The sequence below is a fragment of the Capsicum annuum genome, chromosome 9 (genome assembly GCF_002878395.1).
Source record: "Capsicum annuum cultivar UCD-10X-F1 chromosome 9, UCD10Xv1.1, whole genome shotgun sequence".
Lineage (NCBI taxonomy): Eukaryota > Viridiplantae > Streptophyta > Magnoliopsida > Solanales > Solanaceae > Capsicum > Capsicum annuum.
This window is the reverse complement of record NC_061119.1, coordinates 62,050,540-62,061,932: the sequence shown is the minus strand read 5'-3', so window position 1 is coordinate 62,061,932 and position 11,393 is coordinate 62,050,540.

The window sequence follows — 11,393 nt, the reverse complement described above, 5'->3', positions numbered from 1 at the left end:
AAAATAGATAAAAGTCGTACACATAAAAAAGAAGAAAGACTATTTTGTAGGACTTTTCTTATGGAGAAAAAAAACAAAGTCACCCAGTATGGGGGCTATTGATGTAGTTTACCCATGCCATGATATAGGATAAAACTTATTGTTTAAAAGTCCTTAGGCTAAATCCTACCTCTAAGGCAAGATTTATAGAACATCTCATAAATCAAAACACAATGTGGTTATGTCAACTTTTTCTCATGGGGCATAACCTGTTATTTGAAAGGAATTTAAGAAAAAATAAGTTGAGGAAAAAGAAAAAAAATAAAGAGAAAACATTTGTAAAAGGACAAAAAAGAAGAATCAAAGAAACAAAAAAGAAAAAAAGAAAAACTAAAAGAAAAAAGAGTTGAGAAAAAAGAAAAAAAAGACAAAACAAAAAATAAAGACCAGAAAAGAAATTTTAAAAGAGAAAAAAATGAGAAAAGGACAAATAAAAACCAAAAAAATATAGAATTTGAAAGAAGAAAACGGAAAAAACATAAAGGTTGAGAAAAACTAAAAAAATAAAGTAAAAGAAAAAAAAAAAAAAAAAAATAGAAGTTGAAAGATAAATAAGCAAGGAAAAGTGTTTAAAGTTATTTGATGTATAGAGGAACAAGTAGGTAAAATTTCTATCCATTTAAAAAAAAAGACTAGTTTTATAGAACTTTTCTTTTGAGGAACAAAAAAATAAAGTCACTTACCAACATGGGTTGTGGTGCAGTGGATGGGGCTGCTTCACCCTTAACCAGAGGTCGAGAGTTCGACCTTGGGTATAGAGAAAACTCTATTGGGAGCGTTGCCTCTTTAATAGGCCCTGCAACGCGCGATCCGAATTAGTCGGGACTCCAATGCGGTCACCGGACACCGGATGGGAAACAAAAAAAAAAGTCATCCATTATAGAGTCCAATTATGTAGTTTACCCACACAAAATAGGGAAGAATTGAGATTGTGCCCACTTTTCAAACTTATTTTGTCAAATACCTACTTAATTCTTTTTTATTTAATTTTCAGGATTAGGGTCCAAAAAGTAGAAAAAATGGGGTGCACGTGTCGGCCAAGGTGTCTTTTCATCATTTTTAAAAACTTTAAGAATTAAATAAACTACACCTAACACCCTTCACTTCTTCTAATATTAAATAAAATCTATTCTCTCTCTCCTCTTCAACTTCACCTCTCTCGCTATTCCTAACACATTTCTCCCAAATGCCATTTTTTATTTTTCTTCTTCCCCAGCGGTAAAGGGCTCATTTTTGCATTGTAAGGTAAGTTAAAATCAAGTTCTGATTATTTGTCTATCTATTTTATCAATTTTTATTGTAAATTGTTTCGTTGTGATGTATTATAGGAATGTGTTTTTGAATGTGGTTGATTAAATAGTTAAAATATGTGAATTCTATAGGTAATTAGTTTGATTCCGTAAAAATGGTTGAGTTTTAATTCGACAGTTTTGACAGAATTTTTCGTCAATCACGGTGTGAAATTTTAAAATTTTTGTTAAAAAAAATTTCTTTAGTTCTGGTATTTTTTTAGCAATATAGTGTTGAATGGTGAGATAATTGTTAATTTATGAGTTATTTTGGCTATTTGATTCGAGCAGTGACCTGTTTCTTTCTGTAAACTTGTGGTCTATGGATTAACAATGCCCTAGATTGAAATAAATTTTTAGGTGTATGAAATTCATTTAAATTATGATGGATTAAATAATGAAAATTGAAAAATTAATAGCTAATTAGTTTGATTTGTAGCAATAGTTGAGTTTTGATATCGCATTTTGACTGAGAATTTTTCGTTAATCATGCTATTGGATTTTGGTTCAGTTCTGGTATTTTTGTGTAGTGAGGTAATTCTTAGTTATTTTGGTTTTTTCATTTGAGCATTGAATTATTTCTATTAGTAGGCTTGTGGTCTATGAATTGACAATGGCAGAATTATTTTCAGGTGTAGATTCTATTAAAAAATGGGTAAAAAAAGAGTTGGCGTTAAATGCATAGTTGGTACGGCATCTGGTTCTGCTTCTAGCAATAGAAAAAAAAAAGAAATAAGGCAGTTGAAAATGCCTCTAAAAGAAAGAAAACTGAAGCGGAAGATTCGAAATCAGATTCAGAGTTAAAGGAGATAAGTAGATATGTCGATGAGTCTAGTTATGATGTTGCTGAGAGTAGTGGTAGTGATGATAGTGAAGGGAGTGAGGGTAGTGACAATAACAGTATTGATGGAGATAATGATTAACACAACCCGACCTTGGGCCTTGTCGTAATGGGAATCGCAAGTCCAACCAGGACCGGGGATCACCCCCTGTTACCCAACCCATCCACCTTTATCCAGCCTTTGATGGGATGAATTTCAAACATATAACTAGATAGCATAAATGTTCTCACCAAGACTCTGGGATAGGATAACAACCGTGATCAATCCAACTGAGTCTAATTGTATCACACCAACCGCCCAATCACACCAAACCAAACCATAAGCCATAACCAAATAAGTTAGATGAAATTTAATATAATTAATCCCAAAATGTAATATGACAAAACAGTGAGAAATCCTGTGATATGATGTTATCCCACAAGTCTATTCCAATGCCAAGGCCGACAATAATACTAATCCCACCTATACTAACCCCTAGAAGTACTACAAATCCTCTGTCAAAAAGAATAAACAAATCCGATTAGGACATGCCCCCAACCATAGCCAAAACCAATATCCAAAATAAAAGAAAACTATCTAAAGAAATCCATAACATAAAATAATATCTTCTGAAAGGATGAAAGCTCACCACTTCATTTTAAATGTTGATACCGAATCTGCGTGCTAAACAGGAGGAGTAGAATGGTCGGTTCCTGCATAGCATGGGTATACAGCCGCCAATAGACGAGATTAACGGGTAATAGCTAGCATGAATCTCAGGATAAGGATAAAATAATTTCAGTTATAAAACCAATTAAAATCATCCATGATGCATAAAACCATACTTATATAAGTGGCAGGAAAGGGAACTGGATTTAGCATGCATTGAAAACCTTTACCTGGGTTGTGTAGCTTGGCAGTCCTAAACCACCCACGGGTTATATAGGTTCAGATCCCCCTGCTGAAAGGGCCCTAGTGCGTGTAGCCGCATGACCAAGGAAGTATCCCATGGGATGACTAGTACATCCCCCAATAGTGTGACATCATGCATACAGTCCACTAAGACAAATCCTCATATCGGCATATACGAGTTTCCAGTTTTGGTCACACCGGGACCGCCACCTTCCATGGCTTTGCTACATACCCCGCCATTCATGCCCAATTAAAACTGTTTCAAAATAACCAACCAAATCCATTTACTATTTTATTAACCAAGGCCAATATTAGTGGTATTGTCATACGACCCCTTACTTGCAAGTAATATCAATAGCCAAACCGTATAGGTTAAGGGGACTTTTAAGTGACCTTTCATATACCACATTAAACCACTTGGGAGACTTCCATGTTCTCCACAAGCATAAAAATTTAGCCTTTAGCCTTTTCAAACCATTTAAACCATGCAAAGTTCCTTTACCAAGATTAAAACATGCAAGAGTTCCATTAAAAAAAGTCAATGCAATGAACATAACTTTATAAGCATTTCATCAAACACCTTAGGGGCATAATATAACCAAAACCAATCCCAAAGACCATTAAACCATTACCATGTAATCCAATTTTCCAAAACCACCATTAAGCATATCAAAGCATAATTAACATCATAGGGAACCATAACCAAGCATTTAATATCAAAACCCCCAAATAATAGTTGAAAGCCATCATCATAAAATAGTAAAATCATGAAATAAATCATATAAACCTTTCCCTTAGTTAAAATTAAAATGAGGGAAGAGAATCATGCCTTATACCAAATAATTGATGAAAAGAAATCACCAAGACAAGCCCCAAAGTAATCCTCAAGATAAAACCCTAGCCTTCTTGCCCCAAAAGCTCTTGAGAGAATTATGGAGTATTTTTGAAATAGTTTCTAAGTATTAATGAATAGAATAATAGGGTAAATAACCTCCTAAGTGTATTAGAAGTCATGGTTCCTAATTAGGGTAAGTAGGGATATATCCAGAATATCCCCACTTAAGTCCCTTAAAAATCTCATCACAGGAATACGACTGACTCATACAAGTCATACCCTCCCAATACAATTGGTACCCAAACTCGTATCCAAGCCTCAACCTTGGATCAGATACTGTCCAGTATATGACTAATCCAATCAAGCCATAACCATCACATACGATCCATACCTATGACCCATATCCCTAGCAGAATGAAATACTAGGAGGATCAAATATTGCCCACCATACGAGTCCCTGATACCACTTGTACCAAACCCTATAACTTATACCCCCTTAAGTCGTACCCATTTTAGTGACCAAAGCACCCCACTAACTAATATTGGTCAGCATATAACAGGACCATACCACTCATACCCTAATATATGGTTCGTACCCATGAGTTGTAGTAGTGCGGAGAAAGAAATTCCAGGAAAATTTCTAAGTGTCAAGACCTAGGATGTTTTAGTCTCCCCCACTAAGAACATTCGTCCCTGAATAGAAGACAAGGTAGGGGTAACCACACACAGAGTCATTTGCATTATTAAACATCCTTTTAACAAAGATGAAAACAAAGGGACAAAGATGTTAATCTTTCCTTTAACAAACTAAGAAAATAAAGATGTGCACATACCTTTCGCATAAATCCAAGGAGCAAAAAACAAATGCGGATATTTGGACTCTATATCCTCTTCTGCTTCCCAAGTAGCTTCTTCCACCTTATGGCTCCACCATAGAAACTTAATCAAAGACACTTGACCCGCAACCAATGAACTTGCCTATCTAATATCTCAACCAGGACCTCTTCATAAGACAGAAAATCTGAAATACCCAATCCTTCCAAAGGAACAACCAAAGAAGGATCACCAATGCACTTCCTCAACATAGAAATATAAAAGAACGGATAAACGAAATTCAAGTTAGATGGCAACTCCAACTCATAAGAAACATTGCCAACTCTCTACAAAATCATATAAGGACCAACAAACTGAGGACTGAGTTTCCCCTTCTTGCCAAACCGCACCACTCTCTTTTTGGGAGATACTTTAAGGAACACCCTATCCTCGACCTCAAACTCCAAGTATTTATGCCTAACATACGGATAGGACTTTTGGAAAATTTGGGCATCTTTAAGCCTATCCCAAATCGCCTTCACCTTCTCCATCGCCTGATAAACCAAATCCGAGCAAAACATGTAATACCCCGTACTTTTCCTAGCTCAGTTTAGCTCCTAGAATGTCAAAGAGTTAGCTTTAAAAATGAATAAATCTTGATACATGTATAATTTTCAAGCTCTATACCCACTAATGTGTAGATAATTGGCTCAGCTTTCAGACTATATCAATTTTGCCTCAATCCGATACTAGATTGAGAAGTTATGGAACTTTTAGTGAAGACAGTGTCTCAAAAAGAGCAACACCACATCGCGGTGACATGAAAAATGACACTAGTCTGATTTCCATTGGACCACCACAATTGGCTTGTGTTGCGGTGAAGTCCCAGTTCCCATTTATCAATTTCCAATAGCTCACCGCAATGGTACCGCATCGCGGTGATAGCCTAAATGCTATTTATCAATTTCCAGTGGCTTAACGCGATAGCCCTGCATCGCGATGAATTTTCAATTCATAATAGTCAATTTCCAATGAGCGACTGCAATAGTGGCGCATCGCGATGGGATGGCAAATTGAGATTTTTCCCAGTTCTGAGTAAATTTTAAAAAGGGCAATCTAGTCTTTTCTAAATCCCCCAAATCATGAATAACAGAGGATTAAACCTATTCTAAGTATTCTATGCTCACTTTTCATCAACTTCCTCTTAAAGAAACCCTTAAACATCAAAACTTAATTCCCAAGAAATCTAAATTCCACCATTCTTTCTCCAAGAAAATACAAAATTCAAGGTTTCCAATTCAAGATAATCAAGAATCCATCTCTAAGAGCACAAATAAGAATCCAAAATCAAGTGTTCTTATCAATTTCATCAATTAAGGTATGTGGGATTTTTCTACAAGGATAATCCTTTCATCCTTGTGCCCAAAATTAGTTTTAAAGTTGATTTTGTATGAAATTACATAAGTTTCAAATTAGGGTTCATATCTAATATTGATAATTGAATTATAATGAGATTTGAAGTGATTTAGATGATAAATTTGCATGTTTATTTTCGTATTTTTATGCGTATTGCAGTAATTTCCAAATTTAGACTTGAATTATCAACATTATTATTATTTAGCATGAATTTTCCAATGATTTGATATAAGATAGATGCATAGGTTATTAGCCCTAGTTTGAATATTGTTATTTCAAGAAGAATATGCTTTCAAGCATCCAATGACTTTTTATATTCATATTTTGAACAAAGATTTGATCTCTTGATCACAGCTTAGATATGGAATTCACTTTGCAAATTTAGCTACAGTTTACAATAAACAAATTTATAAGAGGTTTTTATTGTAAACCCTTATCTTAGTTTTTTTTTAAGTGGGTTTCCTATAGAACGAGCATACAAATTAAAGGGAGCAGTATTTAGCACCGAGTTGGGTATGTTTACATGCCCCGAAACTATGAGAGATACAGATACAGATGTGATCACTTAGATTATGTTATAAGTTTACATGCACCGAGTTGGGTATGTTTACATGCTCCAAAATGATTATTCCCATTTCTATATGGATGACAGATACAGATGTGATCACTTAGATTACGTTATACTCCTTGGCAAGAGTATGACACCTCTCCCCAATGTGAGGTTTTCCCATAAGGAAACTAGACGTTGGACACTATAATATCTCATATAGTGTATGTCAATTAGAAAAAGCTCCCTACAGAAAGAGTAATCCTAACAGTAAAGACTACAAGAAAATCGCAACAGAACATCTTTCAGGAACTAAATGTAAAGGCTCATGATTTCATTCAGATATTGTTTTATATAAGTTATTTGCTACTAGATTTCAGACTTCAGGTTTCAGATATAAAAGTGAGTCCTTTCTACACCTAGACAGCATGATTTAAATATAGAACACTAGTACATCTTTTAAAAAAAATGTTATGACTCACTAGATTTATGCAACATGTTTTGCTATTCATGATTATGATTTTCAGTTTTCAGTTATTCTAGCTTATGTGAGTCATCTACGATTAGCATGCATTCTTTTACAAATTTATAATAATATTGAGATATTGATTTACTTATGTATTCACCCTCATATACTCAGTACAATCCAAAAGTATTGATCCACATATGTCTATGTGCTAGATTGTCTCATAATGTAGGTTTAGGTGCTCAGTTTCAACAGCATGAGTGATTTCGAGCATCTCCATCTACATCCCGACAGTTGGTAAGTCCTCATAGTTTGGGAACTTAGTCATTCAGTTTTTCATCTTATTAGTATAGATGATTCAGTATTTTTAGATAGTTCGAGTCAGCTAGGGGTTTATCCCAGTGATTTTCTAGCATTAGTAGTAGAGGCTTGTCAGACTGCTAGACATGATTCAGATTTTCAGTATTAATAGCTCAGACTCTTGAGTTCAATATTTTTAGATATTATATTCAGACAGTTTCAGCATAGCTTATATAGAATTCTATATTTTAGCTTTGACTATATACCTATATCTCTTTATGATGAGTATCCAAATTTAGTATAAGCCTTACAAGGTTAGCTTAAGGCTACTCGTAGATTTGAGCACCGTGTGACATCTCGGGACCCATTTTTGTGGAATTACAAACTTGGTATTAGAGCCTAAGGTTTATAAAAGCCCTAGGGAGTTTAAAGTGAAAGAGAATCAGGATAAAGATCGTAGTTTGGTCAAGCTGAAGGGTTCAGTTAAAGACCAAAAGGTAGAGGTTTTATCCCAATAGGGAAATGGTATATTAAGATACCAGAGTAAATTGTGTGTGCCATGTGTTGATGATTTGAGGCATTGAATTATGGTAGAAGAGCATGGTACGCATTATTCCATTCATCCAGGAGCCACCAAGATGTACCGCGATCTGCAAGAAGTCTATTGGTGGAGTGGAATGAAGAAAGATATCACAAAATTTGTAGCCAAGTGTACAACTTATCAATGGGTTAAGGTTGAGAATCAAAGACCTGGTGGAACTATGCAGGAGTTTGGTATTCCCACTTGGAAGTAGGAAGAGGTGAATATGGACTTTGTGACTGAATTACTCTATTTTTGTCATCAGCATGATTCGATTTGGGTGATAGTAGACAGATTGACTAAGTTAGCTCATTTTTTATTGGTTCGTATGTCCTACGCAGCTAAATATTATTCTAAGCTATACATCAGAGAGTTGCTTAGATTGTATGGAGTTCTCTTTTCCATCATCTCAGATAGGGGTACTCAGTTTACCTCTCAATTTTCAAAATCCTTTTAGAAGGGTCTTGGTACCCAAGTTCATCTCAGTTCAGCTTTTCATCCGTGGACAGATGGTCAGGTAAAGAGGACCATTAAGACCTTAGAGGATATGTTGAGGTCATGTGTTCTTGACTTCAAAGGCAATTGGGACAACCACTTACCGTTGATTGAGTTTGCCTACAACAACAGTTACCATTCTAGTATTCAGATGGCCCCGTTTGAGGCTCTTTATGAGTGGAGATGTAGATCACCAGTCGGTTGGTTTGAAGTAGGTGAGGCTACTTTGATTGGGCCATATATGGTGTTTGAATCCATGGAGAAAGTTCAGTTGATTCAAGAGAGATTAAAAGTAGCTTAGAGTCATTAAAAATCCTATGCAGATGTAAGAAGGAGAGATCTTAAGTTTGAAGTAGATGATCTTGTATATTTGAAGGTTTCACCCACGAAGGGAGTAAAGAGGTTTGGCAAAAGGGGGAATCTTAGTGCCTGATATATAGGCCTCTACCGGATTTTGAGTCGTGTTGGGAAGGTATCATATGAGCTTGAGCTACCCGCAGACTTATCGTCAATTCATCCAGTGTTCCATGTGTCCTTATTGAAGAAATGCATGGATGATTCAGCTATTATAATCCTTCTAGAAAGTATAGATATTTAGAATAGCCTCTCATATGAAGAAGTTCCAGTAGAGATTATTGATCATCAGATTCGTAGACTAAGCAACAAAGAAGTCCCATAGTCAAGGTTATGTGGCGAAATTAGTCCGTTGAGGGTGCTACTTGGGAAGCAGAAGTAGACATGCGTACCAAGTATCCTCACCTTTTCCCCACGAACTCAGATTAAGCTGAAGGTAACAGTCTTCCTTAATTCAGTTCTTTTCCAGTCTCAGATTCTGCCATATAGTTATGTTCATATAAATTCATGCACTCGTAGATTTAGTTCAGTCACTTAGTATGTTATAGATTCAGTCATGCAGTTTGTTTCAGTTCTATATTCCACGATATATATCCTCAGTTTCTCAGAATCTTTAGTTTAACTAGTCTCATTCGAGGATAAATGTTCCCAAGGGGAGAAATTGTAATACCCCATACTTTTTCTAGCTCAGTTTAACACCTAGAATGTCAAGATTTAGCTTTGAAAATGAATAACTCTTAATACATGTAGAATTTTCAAGATATAGAACTACCAATATGTAGATAATTGGCTCAGCTTTCCAACGATACCAATTTTTCCTCAATCCAATACTCGGTTGAGAAGTTATGGCACTTTTAGTAAAGACAGTGTCTCAAAAAAAGCAACACCACACCGCGGCGACATGAAAAATGACACTTGTCCGATTTTCAATGGACCACCGTGATTGGCCTACTTTGTGGTGAAGTCCCATCTCCCATTTTTCAATTTCCAGTTGCTCACCGCAATGGTACCGCATCACGGTGATGGCCTAAATGACATTAGTCAATTTGCAGTGGCTTACCACTATAGCCCTGTGTCACGATGAAGTTTTAGTTCAAAATAGTCAATTTACAGTTAGCCACCACGATAGTAGCGCATCGCGGTGGGATGCCAAATTGGGATTTTTCTCAGTTCCGAGTAAATTTTAAAATGGGTAATCTAGTCTTTTCCCAATCCCCCAAATCGTGAATAACAGAGGATTAAACCTATTCTAAGTATTCTATGCTCACTTTTCATCAACTTCCTCTAAAATAAACCCTAGAACATCAAAACTTAATTCCCAAGAAATTCAAATTCCCCCATTCTTTCACCAAAGAAACACAAAATTCAAGGTTTTCAATTCAAGATAATCAAGAATCCATCTCCAAGAGCACAAATAGGAATCCAAAATCAAGTGTTCTTATCAATTGCATCAATTAAAGTATGTGGGTTTTTCAACACGGATGATCCTTTCATCCTTGTGCCCAAAATTAGTTTTAAAGTTGATTTTGTATGAAATTATATGAGTTTCAAATTAGGGTTCATACCCAATATTGCTAATTGAAAGATTATGAGATTTGAAGTGATTTAGATGATAAATTTGCATGTTTATTTCCCATATTTTTATGCATATTGCAGTAATTTTCAAATTTAGACTTGAATTATCAACATTAATATGATTATTTAGCATGAATTTTCTAATGATTAGATATGAGATAGATTCATAGGTTATTAGCCGCAGTTTGAATGTTGTTATTTCAAGAAGATTATGCTTTTAAGCATCCCATGATTTATTATATTCATATTTTGAACAAAGATTTAATCTTTGATCGAAGATTAGATATGAAATCCACTTTGCAGATTTAGCTACAGTTTACATTAAACAGATTTACAAGAGGTTTCCATTGTAAACCCTTATATTAGTTTTTTTAAAGTGGGTTTCCTACAGAATGAGCATACAGATTAAAGGGAGTAGTATTTAGCAAGTTGGGTATGTTCACATGCCCCAGAACTACGATCTAATGTAGGATTCAGATTTATTTGATTTTCCCATTTTTATATGGATGACAGATACAAATCTGATCACTTAGATTAGGTTATACTCCTTGGTAAGAGTATGACACCTCTTCCCAACGTGAGGTTTTCCCATAAGGGAACTAGACATTGGACACTATAATAGTTCTTATAGTGTATGTTGGTTAGAAAAAACCTCCCTACAGAAAGATTAATCGTAACAGTAAAGACTACAAAAAAATTATAACAGAACAGCTTTCAGGATCTAAGTGTAAAGGCTTACAATTTTATTCAGATATTGTTTTATATAAGTCATTTGCTACTAGATTTCAGACTTCAGATTTTAGATATAAAAGTGAGTCTTTTCTGCACCTAGACAACATGATTTAAAGACAGAACACTAGTACAGCTTTTTGAAACTAAATATTTCGACTCACTAGATTTATGCAACATGTTTTGCTATTCATGATTATGATTTTCAGTTTTCAGATATTC